The sequence below is a fragment of the Monodelphis domestica genome, chromosome 2 (genome assembly GCF_027887165.1).
Source record: "Monodelphis domestica isolate mMonDom1 chromosome 2, mMonDom1.pri, whole genome shotgun sequence".
In the NCBI taxonomy this organism is placed as follows: domain Eukaryota; kingdom Metazoa; phylum Chordata; class Mammalia; order Didelphimorphia; family Didelphidae; genus Monodelphis; species Monodelphis domestica.
Window position 1 is genome coordinate 422121481 of NC_077228.1, and position 21775 is coordinate 422143255.

Here is a 21775-nt window from a genome sequence, read left to right on the forward strand (position 1 = left end):
TTTGGGATTTTTTAAATGAGGTAATTTGGTATCATTTCTGATCTTTAGATTCCTCTACTAAATTGGGGGGGGGGGTGAAAAGTGAACCAATTTCCTTAAAAAAAGTAAAGTTGCATACCACATTCTCACATGTAACATTGTTAACACAAAAATACCCTTGTTCATTTTAAACTACACACTTCTGTAATTCTAATGTAAGCATGAGAAACCACCGTCTTCTCTTTGGGGTGAATTTCCAAATACTTCTGTGTTAAATTGAAGTCTAATTTTCCCTGTCCCTTGTTTTCACAAGAAGGCCCATTCCACACCATGTGCTCCTTTTCAGCTGTCAATAAACAGAAGCAGTGAATTCCCCCATGGCTTTACAAAGCTAGTTAGGCATAGCCATTCATTCCTCCAGGAAAACAGGGCATTGATTTCAGAGAGTTCCCAGGGAGCAACTGCAACAAAGAGATCAAAGGCCCACCTCTCTTTCCTTCCATTGCTTTCATTAGGCCTGGCCCAGACGAACAGCGACAGGTTTCCTCAAGACAAGGAGAGGGCCTGGCAGACCACCTCATGGTTCAATTCAAATTCATCCGCTTCCTACATTCCAGTGACAGTCCAGAATGCTAACCATGACAAACCAGCACAATCACACGGCATAATATACTGCCCGCTAGTTCATCCAAGGTCACAGGGAGAAAACAAGCACCAAGGGAAGTCCTTTGCTACTGGGGCGTGCAGAACTTCAATGGCTCTGTGACATTTCATAAATAAACTTCTTCTCACTTTCTCTCTTTCTCCTCTTTCTTTCTTTCTTTCTTTCTTTCTTTCTCCTCTTTCTTTCTTTCTTTCTTTCACTTTCTTCTTTTTTTTGCAACTCATTTTAACTCCAAAAAAAAAAAGGTCTCAACTTCACTATTTGCCATTTTCATTAATGTCACCACACCAAAACTACCCAAGAAAACTTTATTTTTGTTTTTAGAGTTCCGTTGATTGTAAAAGTATTGATTGCTAAACAACGGCACCCCTCCTTAGCCCAACAACTGTGTTAAAGTTGTATAATTCAACCCAATAAGCCAGGTCTTTAGGATCTATAAAACTAATACTAAAGAAGGAAGGAGGAACCTCAACTTGTGGGGTGTGTTAAGAGCGCTCACCAATTTCATGGCATAGACTGAAGACTTGGAGGTCCTGTTTACAAAACGAAAATTAAATGGAGATCTACTTTGTTTAATTGGTTTGCTGGCCAACTAGATCATTCCAGGCCTTCGAATAGAATCCTCATGTATGGATTACCTAGTTTAGCTAACTATTTCAGCTCATTTCTAGTTCAATTTTTCTGCTATATACATAGTGAGACCATCCTATTTGATGGGCTAAAGTAATAAGATGCACAAAACCTTTCATTGAACTGTTGAAATGAAGAAAAAAGTTGTTAAAAAAAATTCAAAACCAAAAAATTAAAAACATATTGGATGAAGAGCTAGCAAATTCAATGCTTTTTAATACAGAATCACACCACTCAGCACTAGTAACATTAGCTTCCCACGCTGCCCATCCAATGCGCTTCAACCCTGACCTGGGGGATCACCTCCAAAGACCTTCAGAGCCATCCATTCACTCATTGTTCGTTTGACTGCCAACAAAGATGCCATTTTGTATAGGGCCAGTGAACAGGCATCCAAGAGTAAAGACTTCCACTTATTTCCCCATTGGGACATATGTGGACTTATAAAATAGAGAACTATGGGAGAGGTCGTATGAGTTAGTATGCAAAGCACAGAAGCTGAGATTAGGAACTTTAATTCTGTCTCAGACTTGCAATGCTTTTAGGCCTATGGCAAACCGTTAACTGCTCCTTTATTACTCAGTGAAAAAAAATACCCACCATCCTCACCAGAGAGTTATGAAAATCAAGGTTCCTCATGCATTGTGATCTACTCATGAATGAGAACCTTGTGAACTCAATCAAACATTATTGTTGTACAGATGAATTGTCAGCAAATATTTTAAATAGAGAAGATGAATTTTATCCTTTTAAAAGTACTATAGGAAATCTCATGAAACAAAGAGTATCTAATTGTCCACTAATTGAGTCATTTCATGAACCTGGATCTCCATATGTTGAAGCTGCTTAAAGGAAGATGTACCTGTAGGAAAAAAGCTCAGCTAGCCAAGAGTCTGTGCCATCATGATTGACCTATAACATAACATAACCATCTCATCCCGCCATTTTCATTTTTATCAAGAGTATTGCTTCCTATTCCATATCATATTACAGAAGCTCTTAGCAATACAAGAAGTGAAATAAATCTATATCTAAAGGATTTATTTGTTGCTTTGGCAACCAAATATTCTTATGTGGGGTCATTCCCTAAAGTTCTGGTCTGAATCCTGAATGTTGGAATGGCAGTGAACTTGGCTTCTCCAAAGGCTCTGGCAGATTCTACCTTACTAGAAGAGGCTTCAAGTAGAGGCAAGACAACAGATTGCTTGCTATCTGAGAATTAGCCCAGATAAATACCAAGTAGGCTGGTCCTTAGGTGATAAATTCTTTGCCACAGCAACCCAAGGAGCTGAGAAAAATACAAAATACCCAAAGTCCAATGTTAGTTCTTTTTGCTTCTGCAGCAAAAGTAGTAGAGAAGTGTAAAAAGGGAATAACAAATGTTAAGTCTTAAAATTGGTTTAGACAATCTATAAACATTAACTGTTGGTACTCCAACGACCAATAGATTTACATATTCCTGAAATAACTAAATGCTAGAATGAGTCAAAGGTTCTTTTTAGAGAAGAAAATAAAGGAGTTGGCAGAGCTGGTTTCAGTATATATTGAAAGGAAATATTTCACAAGATATTTGATAGTCTTGTCAACATAATGAACATAAGTAAAAGAGCTAGCACAAAGATAATGTCAGCTTTTAGTAATATGTGTTACAAAGGATAAGAAGACAGTAGAATTCTAGCGAATTCTTAATCAGATCCTCCAAGGAAGCCAGCAAATTACTTAATATTTTGCTATTTCAATGTAAAGGTGGGCATAACAGAAAATGACTGAAAAAAATCTGGTTTAGGATAAGAAATGAAAGAAGCACATGCCTCACACCCATGTATCATGAATTACTTCTTCAAGAAGAATATGAAAGCTCTGGGCATGATAAAGTATCAAAAACATCTCACAAAAAAAGTGAAAATGACTAAAGATTAACAGCTATAAAACAGTGGGTTACCAAAAGAAAAACCATCTTTCAGAATGGTCTATAGTGGAGACTATTGACTTGCCACTGAAGAAATAAAATTAATTACCAAACTTGAAGGATAAAGACAAAAAGAGTGAGACACAAGAAAAAGAATGAGGAAAATGCACTTTTGTGACAATCACTCTTATGGAAACTTAAGTGATATTTTAAAGAAATTTCCAAAATAAAGTGGCTAAAACAGTACAGAAACTACATCAGTCAGCAGGAGAGCTCTTTGCCAAACAGACAAGAGTGATACATGTATGGAACATAAACTCATTTATAAAACCTTATGGAGGATGATGGAAGCTTATGAGCTGTATCACCTCATAAAATAGTGAGAAACAGTAGGAAAACAAGTCTGCAGAAACCTTGGTGCAATGCCCAATTGAGCTAGCTCTTCCCAGGACCATTTAAAGAAGAAAATAGAAGGGCAAGAAAAGCATGAAAAAAGAAGCAGAATTGTCAACATTTCTATAATAAATTATTTTCCTCATTGATGATGTACAACTTGCAAGTAGATTCTAACATGTCAGATCACATTTACTCTAGAGAAAGAAATGGAAATTAAATTAAAGAAGTCAGAGATGGGAAGTACAACTAGATAAGACCTAATACACTTGTAAGAAAATTCAAGTTGGAGATGGCATAGCTTTGAAAAGATTTATGAGTATCAATTCTTAAAGTATGTGAAAGAGAAAGATAAGAATCAGGGGGGAAATCATATTATTATTGGGGGGAAATGTGACTAAGATGATATTAGTAATCACTAAGCCATGAATCTAAATTGAGCCTCCTCATTCATCTTTATAAAATCTTGAGAATTATTTCAGCATTCTCTAAGGTAACTCTTAATATAACTCTAAGGAAAAACCTGTAAGTTTTTACAAACATTGTTCTATACTAGATCATATCTTTACCATCTCAAAACTGAATCAAGAAAGGTGCAAAGAATATAAGATCCCATTGTGTTTAGTGTTTGTTGATGATTTTTAAAAAAAAAAAATCGAATTTGGTAGGACAAAATATAGCCTTAATGTTTCTTCTTCAAAAACATGTAGTATGTGTTAAGATTAAACAAACGTTTTTTGACAGACATCTCTAACCTTTACAAAATAGTAATTATGTGTAAGAGATAAAGCACCTTCAGTTGTCTCCACAGTTTAGGACATTGAGAACTAACAGGGTAAAACACCAATGAACTACAAGGAGAAAGGCTTAATTTATAACATAACTCAGCACCCTTTCCCCATGGCCCATTATACTCCAGCAAGGCTGCAAAACTGAATCCAAGGGATTCAACCTGAAAGAGCCCAGCATCCAATTTGGGGGCCAGTTTCATTCCCCTAGAAGAGTGACCTTTTAGAGACTGTGTACAGTATCCCCACCCACTGAGTACCAGGCACACCTGCCCTTACCCCACACAGGGGAGGGAGAAAGTATTTTCATTGGACTGCTAGGCAGAGGGGCAGGTGAAATGAAACAAAAAATGTCCTGTGTACAGGTGAAGAGGGGGAGGGGAGTGGTCCAAGCATGCCACTCTTCTCTAGCTCTGCTGCCTATGAGCTGCCCACCTTGCCCCTTATGCACTTCCAATGAGCTGCTGGGCAGAGGGGTGGGCAATGTGAAAAAATGTCCTCAGGCTCAGAGGAGAATAGGAGGGGAGCAGATCCACAGGAGTTCCTCTGCCTTTCTAGTAACAAACAAGGATGGGGGGAGGGGGGATACATGTCCACGGAGAGCTCTCTAGGTGCCATCTCTGGCACACATGCTATAGGTTCACCATCATGGCCCTAGAAGAACCTGTGATAGATAATGAAGTTGACTAATGTAAATTGTCCAGTGTGAGAAGTGGTTTAATTTTTTGTTTTTGAGGTGCAACCCCCAGGGAAACCACCAAAGGGGAAGGAGTCAGAAAGTTAACAATAGGGGAAAAATAAAGAAAATATTGAGTTACCAAAGATCTCAGGAGGAAGAAAAATCAGTTAAAGACTTTGAACAGAAGCAGATAAACTAACACGGAAGATAATAAGAGAAGAAAATATGGCCTCCAGATCATGTAAGAATCTAGTCATCTATGAATAAATATCGTAAGACAAAAGAAAAATGAATTAACACTTGTTGAGGCAGAGGAATATGTAGACTCTCAAGAGAGAATGAAACAAAAGTCAGACGTTGATGAATGATTTAAAAAAGAAACAAGAATTATGAAAACAGAATTTGTGAACCGCACAGCAGAAAAAAACTGGCAGGATAGAAACATTTTAATACAGGTAGGCAAGTCTCACCAAAGAAATAAAAAAAAAGAGAATAACCCATGTGAAATGCAAATACACAAAAGTGGAGGACAATCTAGAAGAAAAGAAAATTTCAATAATGTTAAAAGAAAACATGATATCCATGCAAAAATATATTGATGTCAAGACCACAATGCACAGAGACAATTTAAGGTTTACAGGTATCCCAGAAAGATATGACAAGTCAAAAAATCTGAAAAATATAATGCAAGAAATACTACAAGAAAACCACTCTGAATTTCTGAAGGCAGAACATAAAGTGAGAGAATAATGTATACTGCCTTCAGGAAAAAAAGCAACAACCCTAAACTAAAAACTCCAAGGCATGGCAATTAAATTTAAGGACTCCAAATAATAAATCCTGTAAGTGACTAGGAGGAAAACATTCAAATATAAAGGAAATCAAATTCAAATAATGCAACACTATTTGACATTCTCTCACAGAAGAGAATGAAATAATGTATTCCAAATAGCAGAAATGCCATACCTTGAGAATCTTAGCTTAACCATCAATAAAAAAGATAGATGTTCAATAAGAAAAGATACTTAAAACATTTTTAGAAAGAAAACTAGACAAATATTTTGATTTTAAAATATCTCAGACAAGAGCAAAACAAAAATTTTTTATTAAATATGGCAACCAAGGCCAATAACAATAATATAACAAGATATACGTTTAAGAAAAGAATGAAAGCATAAGACAGAAGTGATAGTAAAGAAATAGGTCTGAATTCTCATGAATTAATCATAACCCCCCCCAATTAAATCAGTGTTTTTATGGGACTAAATTACAAAAGGGGAAGATACATTAAAGGGAAAAGAGGAGGAAGGAGATAAGAGAGTCATGTGTGATATATCCTAAGAAAACAATGAAAGGAAAATAACTCCTATAGTTGGTCAAGAAGAAAAGAGCCCACAGTAGAAAGGGCAAGGATGCAAAAGGCAGGAGGAAAAAGGGAAATCTTCACTGATAAACACTCCGCTGGGGGAAAAGATAAGTCTATAAAGGGAGATTGGAACTTTACAATGAGTATGGGAATTTGCTTCTTTAAGAGACCAGTCATCCTGTGCCAGAAGAAGGATAATCAGAGTCCCTAAGTGGAGGTAGGGAACTGATATCCAGAAGGAGGGAACCTTGGACCAGGGAATAGAATGCCTGACAAATGGATAAAAAAAATGGGGGAAGGCAAAGGCTGATAATAAACTACACAATCATAAATATAAGAAAATTCCTACTATGGTCTTTCTATTACATGAAAGAATTTGTATTTCTAAGGGTAAAGCATAAAAGAAAAAAAGAGGCAATATTTATAAAGCAATAATATAAAAAACTAGAAGAAGAAACTCAAAATAGGTATCTTAAAAGCTTTAATTCCTTGAGTAATACAGACTAAAAAAGCATAAGGGTGATGAATCCAAGAATAGAAGTCTAGAACAGATAGAAAAGGTAGATAAATAATGATGTGAATGAGAAAAATCAATCTTTTTTAGAAATGGCCACAGGAAATGAAATTTTAAAAACCAATGAATAAAAGAAGTTGAGAAGGGGGCAGCTGGGTAGCTCAGTGGATTGAGAGCTTGGCCTAGAGATGGGAGGTCCTAGGTTCAAATCTGGCCTCAGACACTTCCCAGCCGTGTGACCCTGGGCAAGTCACTTGACCTCCATCGCCTAGCCCTTACCACTCTTCTGCCTTGGAGCCAATACACAGTACTGACTCCAAGATGGAAGGTAAGGGTTTAAAAAAAAAAAAGAAGTTGAGAAGCAGAAGCATTTTATTTAAATATTTAGTTGAGATGGGGGGAAAGGGAAGAATTAACTGAATAAAGAATAAAAACTAAAAAGGAATTAAGTAGAATTCTAGAATTAGGGAACTGGATAACAAACTAGGAAGGGAGGACCTTGATATTTGTCAAGCAAGGATAGCCATTAGTTAATAGGGTTGCCTTAGTAGATTAAGTTAAAATAATTGAAGAATCAAAATATAATGCATATGGAGGAAAAGGGAAAAAAATTTCCTTTAAAATTTTAAAATATGAATGGATTAAATAATCCAATGAAATGAAAGTGACAGATTATATAAGAAAACAAAAGTGTACAATCTGTTAATTATAAGAAATACAACTCTCCAAAATAATGAAATACAAAGAATTAAAATGAGGGGCTAGAAAAAAATTTACTAAACATCAAGTGAATGCAAAAATGCAGAAGCTAAAGTGATGAACTCCAAGCCAAAAGAAATTTTGAAAAGAAGAAAAATGGATCTAAAGGTAACTATATTATGTTGATAAGAACCAATGAAAACAAACCAATATCAGTATTAAACTTGTATGCCCAGAAAGCCTTAGCATCTAAATTCATAAAGGAAAAAGTAAATGAACTACAAGACCTAAATAATAATAAAATAGTGATAGAAGACTTTTATGTCTCAGTTTTTGATAAGTTCAATAGAAAGATAAACAAAAAGGAAAACACAGAACAGAACAAAATGTTGAAGAAATTCGAGCTAAAAGACTTATTTCCTAAATGGAAGTACTAAAGGAAAAACATATAAGAAGAGATAGAGAAAGGGTCCCTCAGTACCACATCAAAGTTTATAAAAAATTCATCCACTATTATGGCACTGGGATATTGCAGATGAATGTAAAAAGGTAAAAACAGTAAACATATCCTTACAGACTATAATGAAAAAATATAGTAATTGATTAAGAAAACAAAAACAAAAGACAGAGACACAAATGAAGATTTGAAAACAAAATCCTAAATAATGAGTGGGTCAAAGAACAAACCTTAAAAACAACAATTATGTTCAAAAAAGGGATAATGAAAAAACCTTCCCAAATTTCTAGGATGTGGGTAAAGCAGCCCTCGGGGGTTGGGGGGAATCAATCCTTATGAATTTACATGAACAAAATGGAAGAGAGAAGAAATGAACTGAATAAGCTCCAAAAAACTAAAAAGTAAATCTAAAAAACAATCAAAAGAGGAGATATTAAATTGAGAAGAAACACAGATAAGGTGGAAACAAAACATAGAAATGATAAATAAAATGAAAGCTCATACTTTGAAAAGACTAAATGATAAACCTTTAGACAATCTGTTTTTAAAAAGAGGTCAGAAAATAAAATCAACAAAGTAGCAAATGAATACAATGAAATCACAACATAAAAAGAAAAACAATTAAAAGACTTTTTAGAACCTCTTATGCACGGACATATGTTAACAAAAAAGAACACAAAAGAAACAGAGGAATACCTTCCAAACTCTAAGATACTCTAACAGAAAACCAGAGATCTTAAATAATTCAATCATTAAAAAAATGAAAGAAAACTTATTATAAGGAAACTATGGCCTGATGAATTGATGGGAAAATCTGATCAAAATTTTAAATAACCATTAGTATTGAAACTACACAAATTATCATTAAAAACTTGAGAAAGAAAGTACACTATCAGGTTCCTCTTATGGGACAAATCTAGTTCTAATACCCAAGTCAGTGATGGACAAATCACAGAAAGATAATCATAAGCCAATATCATTAATGAATATCAATTCAATATTAAGTAAAACCTTGTCAAGCAAACTTCAGGACTTCATCAAAGAAATCGTTTATCATAGCCAATTTAGATTTAGACCAAGGATAAAAATATGGTCCAACAGGAGTTAGACAACCAACATAATCATATGAAAAACAAAAACATCTAAAACCATATGATTATCTCAAGAAGCACTGGAACAAAAGGTTTTGACAAAGAATAATACTCATTTGTGCGCTTTAAAAAAAAAAAGAGTTACAGACTATAGGCACCAAAGGATCTTTTTAAAAATTATAATAGTTACGTGAACCTCAAAAGTAAGTAATATATGCAATGAAGGTACACTAGAACCTTTCCCAATAAATTCAAGAGTAAAGCAAGAATTTCCACTCTCCCAACTATGATTTGATAGTTCTAGAAGTGCTAACAATGGCAATAAAGATAAGAGAAAGAAACTACATGTATAAAGGTAAGTACAAAGGAGACACAATGTTCTCTTATTTGCTGATGACATGATAGTCTGCTTAGAATTCATCAATAATAGTGCTTTTAAGCATAATGTAGTTATCTTGTTTATCTCTCTTAAAAAAAAATACCTTCTGTCTTAAAATCAATACTGTGTATTGTTTCCAAGGCAGAAGAGCAGCAAAGGGTAGGCAATGGGGGTTAAGTGACTTACCCAGGGTCATACAGCTAGAAAGTGTCTGAGGCCACATTTGAACCCAGGATCTCCTGTTTCTCTGCCTGAGCCACCCAGCTACCTCACCTCAACCCCCAATCTTTTTAATCAAGTCTCTTTTTACTGTTGCCTTATCTGGGACCATGATTGTTCACCTGCTTTTGTAGCCTTCTGAAACAACACAGATTTTGTTATAGGACTTCATTTTAATTTTATGCAAATCTCAATGATTTAAATGTGTTCTACTCCTTTAGGGCAGAGATTCTCTCTTTATTTGGGGGGTCCTTAGGACCTACGAGACATTTAATGCTTAAATAATGCAGGTTAACTGAATTGAGTGTAAAAGTCCCAGATATATAAAAGTTGTATTTTTAGGAAGTACTATACAAGTATTATTTATGAGTAGAGATTGTTTCAATTATTGTATTTGTATTCCCAGTACATAGTACAATGCCTGGCACATAACAGACAATAAATGCTCATTGATTCATTGGTAACACACACATACACACAGACAATATTACAGTGAAGGAATGTGCTCAAAAGGAGTGATCTATAATTAATAAACTCTACTTAATTACAATAATTAAAATGAATGGACCTATTTGTTCTTCTCATCCAGTCTCTGATCCCATTACACTGAATGGAAATAGAAAAGAATACAAATATTTATCATTTTTGTGTGAATCTTTACAAAAATTATCCATGTATTAGGTTAAAAAACTTATAAACAAGTACTGAGAAGTAGGTGGATTAAAAATATCTTTTACTGACCACAATCCAATAAATTTATAAACAAAAATATGCTACTGAATAAAGGATTAGAAATTGGAGACTAAATAACTTGATCCTAAAGAATCTGGAGATTAAATATCAAATCAATGAGATAATACCTGATGTGATCTAAGTAAGTAAATGAAAACAATGGCATAACATAATGAAACTTCTGGGATTCAAAGCAGTTCTTTGAAAAACATGTATCTTTGAATATTTTTATCAACAAAAGAAGAAAGAGTGAATAAACTTGTTACACAACTAAAAAATTAGAAAAGTAATAAATCAAAGCATCACTACTAAACACCAAAATATAGCATGACAAAATCAAAGAAAGGATGAAAAAAACGAAAGCAAAAAAACTATTAAACTGATTAACATTAGGATTAGATTTTTTAGAGGAAAAAATAAACCATTTGCTAGTATAATTTTAAAAATGGAAGAGGAAAACTAAATTATTAATATCAAAAATAAAAAGGAAAAATCAGAAAAACTGAAACTAAATGAAATTAATAGGTACTACTTTGCTTGCTATATTTTGTGTTGATAGAACTGACAATTTAACTGAAATGAACAAAAAAGAGAAAATGTCCTAATTAAAAGAACATAAAATAGAAAACAACTCAATCTTTAAAAAAAAATTAAACAAGGCAAATGAACTTCCAAAGGAAAAAAATCCAAGATCAGATGGATTTATAAATCAATTATACTAATCATTCAGACCAATGGATTTCCAGTCTTTTATAACCTATAAAATAGAGGGGAAAAGGGAATCTACTAGATTCAATCTATTATACAGATATAGTCTCAATAAATAAGAACAGCTAATATTTATATAGCTTTGCTAATAGTCTTAGAAAATTGTCTGGAGCACTTACGGGTTAAAATCCAGGTTACATAGCCAGTAAATATCAGAAGTAGAACTTGAACCCAGGTCTTCTGGCTTCAAAAGCTGGCTTTCTATCCACTATGCCATGCTTCTTCATATAAAAGGATGAACTATAAAAGGGATAAATATAAATTCTTATACTTGAGTTTAACAAAAACAATTTAACCAAAATAACAATCATAATAGGAACAACAGTATCAGAACTTATGTTTGCAAGCACTTTAAAAATATATCATTTGATCCTCCCAACAACATTTTGAGGTTAAGTGCCATTATTTTCTTCGTTTTACAGACGAGGACACTAAGGCAGACAGAGGGTAAGTGACTTGCCTGGGTCACGAATCTAGTAAGTGTCTGAGGCTAAATTTGAACTATGATTCTTCTGTCGCCAGGTCCAGTGGCTAGCCTATTATGTCTTCAAAAATACAACATAGAGGTGATATGGCTACCTATCTAAGTTCATCTGAAAATCTTCTGGAGGTTCTAAGGCTAAGTATTAGTCAAATGCATGATATGATAATAAAAAAAAACTAACACGATGATAGCCTACGTTGAGAAGCAAACACTCACCCAGGAGGAGGTAACAGAGGTCAGCTGTAACTACATATAGACCTATGTGTCTCTCTTTATAGCTCTATGGACAGATATAGACAGATCTACAGACACAGTTTGACACGTGTCCACAGATCTATAGCTACTTACACAGAGGGTTATAGACACACATACATCCTCTCCTATATAGCTAAGTTATGCCCAGAAGGGGATGAGTAGAGAGAAGATTGACAGGTAGGAGAAGATGTTCTTGGTGTTCAGTTTTACCTGACAGGGTGTCAACTGAAAGAGGATCAAATTTGTATTACTTGGTCCCCAAAATTGAAACTAGAAACAATGGGATGGCATTAAATAAATAGATTCATTTAGGAAGGACTTTGTTGTGAGATGTAAAATGGATCTTTTTGAACTCATGTTGAAAAGGTTTTGAGCAAGTAAAACTAATGTAGCTAAGTTTAAAAGAAAAGTAGTTGAGGAAAAAATTTTATAGCATATATGTATAAGAATGAGTTATTTTGTAATTGACAAATGGCCAAAAGTTATGAAGATAGTTTTTAGAGGAAGAACTCAAAGCTAAAGAAAAAATGTTCTAAATCTTAACTAAAGAAATGCAAATCAAAACAACTCTGAGATATTTCATGTCTAACAGGTTGGTTAAAATTAGAAAAGGGCAAAATTACAAATATTAGAGGAGATATGGAAAAATGGGGACACTAATACACTGTTGATGGAACTGTGAAATGATCCAATCATTTTGGAGAGCAATCTGGAATGATGCTCAAAGAGTTACAAATCTGTGTATACCTTTTGAGTCAGCAAAATCACTGTTGGGTTTATTTCCTAAGGTGATCAGGGAAAAAGGAAAAGAAACTCTATGTTCTAAAATATTTACAGCAGCTCTCTTTGTGGTTATAAAGAACTGAAAGTTGAAGGGATGTCCATCAATTGGGGAATGGCTAACCAATTTGTGGCATATGATGGAAATACTACTGTGCCTTAAGAAATGACGAGCAGGTTATTTTTTGAAAAACATAGAAAGACCTACATAATGAGAAATAAAACAAGCAGAATCAAGAGAACATTATATACAGCAACAGAAATACTGTTTGAAGAATGACTTGTGCATGCCCACTTCCAGAGAAATTATAAATAGAAATAAGTAAAATATAGTTTTACACATACATAAAACTTTTCATCAAATGATATTCTCTAATGGGGGCAGAAGAGGAAGGGAGTTAACTGGGCATTTTAATGTAACAAACTAATTAATTATTTTAAAAAAAGAAACTAGGAGTAATGGGAAAGCAGAGAAAAGCAAAATAATGTAAGGAAAATTTTCCTTACAATTAAAGATATCCAGAAGTAGAATGTGTTACCAAGGGCAGTCATAGGCCATCCCTCACTGGAAATCTTCAGGCAGAGGCTAGATAACTGGTCTCTTTTATAGAGCAGACTATTTATCAGGAGCTGGCTAAACTAGAGCATCTTTAAGTCAATTTCCAAACTCCTAAAATCCTATGAGTCATAGAGACCTAGAATTAAAGCATAATTAATAGGGGGAAAACCCTGAGGACTTTATTTGTCCATAAAGCTCTATATAAGCTAATCTGTATGACATGATTTCAAAAAGCTAATATAATTTTCTTATTAGAAGATTTACTTATGCACAATGTCCAGATAAAGGGAGGCAACAGCACCAAATGTTCAAACCATTTGGCAAGGATGTTTCAAGAGATTCCTCAACTTGATGGCTTTTACAGTCTCTTTCAAATTCTATGATTCTGAGATTCTAGTAATAAGATATTTTTAAATGTGCACACATTATCTCTTACCTATTATACTTCAGATGAAGTATTTTGTTTCCAATACTACTTTAGGTATCTATTATTAGACAAATGACATTAAGAAAGAACACAGTGAATCCACCTACGAAATGAAGAAAATTTAAACTTTTTTTCTTCCAGTAATGTATGTTCTAAATTTACTCCAGCAGGGAACTTTTCAATAAATGTTAAACTAAATAATTCTTATGATTGATAAAGAGATTTAAAAAACTCCACAATGTTCATCTATTTAAAACCCCCAAGCTAAGCCTTTAGAAAGTCTACAGTGAGTCATATCAATTCAAATAGTTCTTCTAAAACTGTAAATTATTCAAGATTCACAAAGCAACCTGACCACATATGGATATAATAGCAACACTGTACATGCCACAAAAATACTAGGGTATTTTTCAAGCTTTTCAAATTATTCAAGTTCTTCAAAAAATTTAAAGAAATATTTATTCTTTGGGTTTTAGTCTTTATTCTGGTATGCTATATGGTTTAGACTTTATTTTCTGAAAACCTGACAGTGAATCGTTTCTACTTAAGTTCATCAGATAACTTATTTAGTGGTATGGGGAGTTGAGGGTTAAGTTTTCTCAGGGTTAAAGCATTCACTGTCTTCATTTCTGACAGTTTAAACAGGGTTCTGGGAATTCAAATAATGAATTGGTTGCTAAAGCTATAAAGTTGATACTTAAAACACAGAATCAAGAAAAATTATTGCACAGGACCCTGCAGCTCGCCCAATTCACCAAATGAAGATAATGCAATGAAGCTTTGTAAATAGCTACCAAAATCACACAGCTTACTGTCCCCAAAAGAGGTACAGTCGTAATCAGTATTCTTTTCATCTCACCTGACAAATCGTTTCCCTCCCCGGGAGAGTAGGCTAGTGGCTATTTCCCAGGGTGTTAATGTCACTCATACCACATACCACAAAGCTGTTTTGTGCCTGCCTGTAAAGTCCAACAGGATGTATGTGTGATTCAAACTTTCTACTGTTAACACTTCCCCATTAATTGTAACTCTTATTGGAAATCACTGTATAGTAACAGAAGTTCTTAGCCTAGAATGTGAAGCACATATAATTGCTCAAAAGAACTGTTTATTACTTAATAACACAAAAGAAAATTGAAGTACAGAGCCTTTAAATTTGAGGAACAATCATACCAGACAGTTCTGCTTAGGTGCTTTGCTCTTGCTCCTCCAGAAAAACAAAACAAAACAACAAAACACCCCCTAAGAGCAATAGCAGACTTCACAGTTCCATCTGTACCTTTCCAATAATCTCTTCTTTCAGCTGTCCAACAAGTGGTTTGTGGCCTCTACTTGAAGTTCTTTAGTAAGGAAGAATATGCTACTAGCTCCAGAAATAACCTGTTGGATTTCTGAATAGCTTTGTTAGAAAGTTTTTCTTTTCATTAAGTTTAAATCGGCTTCTGTAATTTCTACCTTTTAGCCCTAGTTCTTCCTTCTGGGGGAAAACAGCAAAAGTTCTAATCCCTCTCCCACTTCACAGTCTTTAGCCCTTCAAATACTTGAATACAGCTTTCACATCCTTGCTAGATCTTCTTTTTTTCCAAATTAACAATTGCTGGTTTTTTTTCATCTGATCCTTTTCTGGCTTCTCTTTAGTCCTTCCAGCATCCTGGCTTCCCTCTCCAGGACACATTATAGCTTGTTTATCCTAAAATGTGATGCTGGGAATTTAATATGGTATTCTGAATATCTCCTAACAAAGGTAGAGAACAGCAAAACTATTGCTTAATTCTGCGTAGGATACCCTCCTCAATACTAGATACTCAATACCTAGAACAGACTCAGTATTTTTAGCTACCAAGTCAAATTCATAATGAACCTATAGTCCACCAAAACCTCCAACTCTCTTTCAGAGGAATTGTTTACTCCTCCATCCTTTACCTGTGAAGTATATTTTTAAAAACTAAACTTAGAGCTTTGTATTTATTCTTATCACATTAAATTTGGATCCAGAGACTATATGACCCTGAGTCTCTTTATAATTCTGTCTACCTCAGTTTTCCCAACTTTAAAGTGTGAATAATAATAGCACCTACCTTAAGGGGGTTGTTATAAGGAACCAATGAGATTTTTATAAAACACTTAGCCCAGTACCTGGGCTCAGGTGCTCAGTAAATACTTATTCCTTTCAATTCTTCCTTTCATTTCATCTAATCACAATGAATATCTTTTCAAATATTTTTGATATAGATTAGATTTTTTTATTTTTTCCCTTCTTTTCTTTAAAAATATAATTTATTGGAATGTGGGGATGGTTCTCTGGTAGGGGTGAAGGGAACAGATACTGGGTGAAATTCTGGTGATAGAAAAAAACAAAAGATATCCAAAATTATTTAAAAGAAAATGAGAAAATATCCATCTAGTATTGATTTGACCCTTCATTTAGCCATATTGATAAGTTTTGAATCCTGATTCTGATTTCTCATGATGGAGCCTCCCAACTCTATGACATCTGCAAATGTAAAAAGCATGACACTGACATCCAAACTATTCATAAAAATGTATAACAGCATAGGTAGGGCCAAAGACACATCATTAACCCACTGAATTATAAAAAGTCAACAGATTTTTATTGACCACACTTTATTTAGACTAAGCTCAAAAAGCAGTAGTAAATACATCTAACTGTACTATCATCTAGCCCATATTGCTCCATCTCATCCATAGGTATAACCTGAAAGTTTCTGCCAAATGTTTTGCTGAAATCTAAATAAGTCTAATAGTATTCATCTGATTTCCCTGTCTAATAATCTTGTGGAAAAAAGAACATGAAGCTAATCTGATATGACTTATTTTTAATAAAACTATGCTGGCTTTTCAGTAGTCATTCATTTCCTTTTTAAGCCCCCACAAATCATCCCTTTTAATATGATCTAGAATTTTCAAGGAAATATAGTAAGTTCACTCATCTGTAATTTCTATAATCTTCCCTATTTCCTTTTTAGAAAATTGAAACATTTGCCCTTCTCCAGTACATTCTAAGCCCAACAATCACACCTAGCAATTCTTTCAGAAATGTAGTTTGTCAGGTCTAGTAACTTGAACTCCCTGAGTACTGTCAAGTTAAATCAAGCTCATAAGTATTTGCAGAAAGCAGATTCAAATGAATGATGAGGTCAGAAGCCTGACTTGAAGAGAGTTAAGAAGACTGAGAGGAGAGGAAGTGGAGACACTCATTATAGACAGCTTTCACAAAAAAAAAAATGTAGTTAACAAAAGAAAGGAAAGCCATAGGATGATAGCCAGAGGGGGTGGGACAGATAGATCATGAGAGAATTTCTTGAGGTTGGTAAACACATTAACACATTCGAAGGCAGCAGGGAAGCAGCCAGTAGACCGAACTAAAGATAGGTTAGGAGACTGGCCAAAGGAGAAGATGGGATGAACAGAAATAAAGGGGGTGTGGTGAAGCATTAGTGTGGGTGAGAAGAGTCACTTCTTCACATGAGATGGGGTAAAGAAGAAGATGGTGGGGCAAGACAGAATTCAAGTGTTGTGTCATATATTTCCTAATCATCTCATTTATGTCATTTTTCAAACTTTACTAATCAGTTTTGGTCTTTCTTGGTATGAAGAGTATAGGACTAAAAGAAAGAAGAGATCTTAGAAATCATTTTTGTATATTCCTATTATTTTACTGATACAGAAGCTGGAGAGAGGCCAAAAGAAAGGAGAATGGGGAGAACAGGGAATGATTCAATGATTTATCCAGGTTGAAGCAACAGAGCTAAGCTTTTAATCTAGGCATTCTGAATCCCAGTACTCTTTCTCTTATATCTTACTGTTCAAAAAGCAAAAAACTCTAGATAAAAAGGTACATTCAAATCTACTGGGATAAAGGATAAAAAAATTTTATGTAAATATTTATTTAAGTCTATGAACATATTTAAGCAACAGCAAGGAAGTATATGAAAATAAAAATCCAAACTAACTTAACTAGGGTTAGTCTTTACACATTTATCCAAACTATTCCATGACACCCGAAGCAACAAGGTATTGTAAATAGTCAGGAAGACCTGAGTTCCTGACCTATCTCAGACAGCGTGACTCTAGGAAATTCACTTAACTTCTCAACACTTTAAGCAGCTTTCTGGGGTTGTCAGGTGCAGAGCAGGTAATGAAAGACCTAACCAATTTCGTCTTCTTTGCAAGACCCATCTCCTGATAATCTCAGAAAGGTCTGCTCTTTGAATGATTATGGTAATGATCAAAGTCCTTGATTACTTCATTTAATAGGAATATCTCTTGACCTTATCTTTGATGGGGTGAAAAGGAGAATCCTTAAAGGGAGTAGTTGAAGAAAAAAAAACAGAAAGAGGAAAGGAATAAGCACTTATATATACCTACTACATGCTAGACATTGTGCTAAGTCATTTTTTACAAATATTTGATCTTCACAACAATCCTTTGAGGTAGGTGCTATTATCAATCCCAGTTTACAGTTGAATAAACTGAGGCAAACAGGGCTTGAGAGAATTGTTGAAGGTCATACAACTAGTGTCTGAGGCTTGATTTGAACTTAGGTTTTCCCAGTATCAGGTCCATTACTCTAACTACTGCATTAGTTTTAGAGGAAAAAAATCTAGAGTAATAGTTCTCAAATTTCCTTTATACTCTTTAAAATGAGTGAGGATCCCACAAACTTTTTATGTGGGCTTTATCTATCAATATTTGCCATATTAGAAGTTGAAATGTCCTCAAATTATTATGAAAATATTTTTCTCCTCACAGACCTCTTGAAACAGTCTTGGGAACTCCCAGGTATCTGCAGACCATGCTCTAAGAGCTGCTAATCTAAGGTGGGCTTATTCATCCTAGTTATTACTGGTTTTAGTTGTTATTCTTTAAATTATCATTGTTATGAGCCTATTACCAAAACTCTAAACCTTGCTTAATCTTGGCTGTGGAATTTTTTTCTACTATTTGGGAAAACTGTACTTTCAAAATGACTTGTACTAGATAGATTTTCAAAGGCACTGGATAACTCTGTCTCTTTCTCTCTAAGCAGAAATGCTTACAATTTAGTTTAAATTACACAAAACTCTTTCTGGCAGAGTTGTGTCTAAAATAGAGTACAGAATTTTCTTCCACCCAGCTACTTAATATCAAAGGCAAAGTATGAATGAAGATCTTCTCAACTCCAAGGCCAGACTGTAGCTCTTACCACATACAGTCTTTGTGAAAGAAGATGTGATTGGAAAAGGAGGGAGACTCATCATCTATCAATGGTAAAAGTTAAAGACAGCCTTGGGGCCACCCTAGAACTCAGAACCTAGACAAGAGGAAAAAGAAGGCCTTCAGAGCACTGAAAATAACTTTATAGAAGAAATGAATAGGAGCTGCCTAGGATGAGGGTTATGGATGGATTGTGTGCAACTCCCATAAGACATGAACCTCTTCAAGTGCTTAAGTACAAAAACTGGGCAGACAATATAGATATTTTATAACTTGTATATTCTTCTTTCCATAACCTAGGTGAAAATCATAAATATATAATTCCAGTTAATGATTTTTACTTTAGTTAGTGCAAAATAGAAATGAAATATGATTAGTAATTTTAAAAAATCAAGTCCTTAAAATTAAATAGGGATTTTTTTCATGATATGAGCAGTTCCTTTTCACTATTTCAATGTGCTCAGAACAGAGACTACTTTCTTCATGCAACTAAGTTTCTACGGTAAGAATTCATTTTCCAAATGTCCATCTAACAGGGTGAGAAAGCTAAGATTTCTGTGGGAATCAACTTACATGTGGATCCCACATTTTTTAACACTTCTCAAAATAAACAGATGATGACTGAATCAAATACTTCTAAAATTGTGGTTCATCATTAAGACACAGAACAGTATTTTCATGACATACATATCAAGCATATGTCCCTGAGACTCATTTCAAAATTGAAATAAAACATTTTATTCCTGGAAATATGTATGTATTTTATATCTATATAGATATAATAAACACATTTCTGGGAATATATATATAAATATGTTTCTGAAAATACATTTTTTCCAAGAATATGATTGAGACAAAAACACTGATATATGATGAACCTACATTTACTATTCAATGGAAAGAAAGCACAGTAGTTGCAACAGAATATTGAAAACACAAAGAATTCTAATTGTTCTTCATAGTACACCCCAGTCGTGGCTAGACATCTTTCAATTCATGCTAGTGGTTTCCAGGTACTGGCTCAGAGCCACCCCCAACCACTTACTGGAAAACAACTCAAATACAAGAATACTAAAACTTCCCATCGTAGATGTTTTTGTTTTGTTTTAAGAATTAGATTATCTCTATAGGCAAAGAAGTGATCTATAAATATAGGGACAAATTTATCATAAAATATCAATTTAATTGACATCAATTTCAATAAAATTCTGCTGTGGGTTGTTATTGTTAAATTTTTTTTAATGAATTTTTAAAAATCCAGACCTGTGGTTTCATTGATGCAAGTAACTCCCAGTATGGAAACTACATACATATACATACATACCAGTAATTTATCTGTATAGTCTTAAAGAATTCATCATGGCATTGAGAGGCTAAGTGGATTGCTTATAATTGTATATCTAATAGAAATCAGAGGAATGACTTTTAACTTAGGTCTTACTAACTCCAACTTTCTGGTTTTCTCCCCTTAAACTGCTTCTCATGGAGTTTTAGTAGAGTATCTTTGTTGTAAAGTCCCAAAGCATTCATGCATAGCTTTAGCCAAGGGGGAGCCAATATAAAGACTACAAATAAGTAGAAATATTGCCAGTATATCATTTCCCAAAGATGTCTGTTACATGTAAACAGTGATATGACTCAGATGCCTATTATATCTAGAGTACAGATCTGAAAAATGGGGAAAATATATTGTTTGTATTAACAAAAATTGGCCTGGCTAGAATTAGCAAAGTAAAGGTGGGTATTTTTTCTCTCAGTAGCCAAGCAAACATATATTCTTCTGAGCTTCCAGGAGAAAACAGAAACCTATATATCTTTTCTCTGTGATTTTTCTATACTAAAATATATCTGAACATTTTGAAGCCCTTACACCCCACAAAATCCCCCAAAATCATCAATAGATTTTATTTTTAAGCATAAGACACTCATTATATACTTCATTTCATGTTTATTAAATCCATGACATTGCATATATGAATGCCTGAAGAAAGGAAAACACTGTATAACCAATGCTGGACTACCAGTTAATCTCCTGAATTTAACTAGAACAAAGCTAATGTAAAAATCCATTCATGGGAAATCAAGTGAAAGGAATTTTCTTGGACTATGTTCTCTTTCAGAGTACTGAACAAGCTTTTTTTCAACCTTTAGGATTGTCATCTGAATATCCATTTTAGCCAAGAGGAAGCGAAAGAGATCATTTTATTTGACAACACAGAAGAAAATAATTGGTTCTCTCAGAGAATTGTTCTACTTTGAGAAAATTCAGTGAGAAGTACTGATAGAATTCGTAAAGCCAAACAGGGTTGGTTTTTTTTCCCTAAATAAAAGACTTGGCCTCTACATTGTCTTCTTTCATTTTCTTACATGACTTACTACAAAGAAAGCAAATACCCTAGGCCAGCCAAATTTCTAATCACTACCACATGATGATTAGAATCACACTGGGGGCATACTGAACCAACAACACAGGTTGAAGACAAAAGAAACTGAGGTGTTCTTATGATATGTATACACCACGAAATACTTAAAATAAGTGATATTTACAGACAAGTTTTCTAGCTAATACACAAATAATATAAGGAAGAAATTATCCTAAAATTTAAAAATATAGTCCCTTTTGGCAATTTTTACTTTATCAAACTAAATTAGTTTGAGATCTTCAATAAATAAGTTCACATTTTCAGTAATCAACAAAAGAAAGAATAAAAATTTGAATTACTTTCAGAATAGTGATCTTCTATCTAATTCTAGCATGCTACTTTCATATTAACATAGTAATATCA

The 21775-nt window shown here is 34.0% G+C and overlaps 1 protein-coding gene across 17 annotated transcripts in view; it reads right to left on the reverse strand.

Moving 5' to 3' along the window:
• The window catches only part of PLAGL1 (PLAG1 like zinc finger 1), a 153000-nt gene that overhangs the window by 67819 nt on the left and 63406 nt on the right, over window positions 1-21775 (reverse strand). For 11 of the 17 annotated variants that reach the window (XM_056818890.1, XM_056818889.1, XM_016428926.2 and 8 more), the window contains one exon: window positions 11387-11507. The exons of the other annotated variants lie outside the window; for them this stretch is intronic. The gene's annotated coding sequence lies outside the window, so the exon portion shown is untranslated. The remainder of the gene's footprint in view (window positions 1-11386; window positions 11508-21775) is intronic. 17 annotated transcript variants of the gene reach the window in all.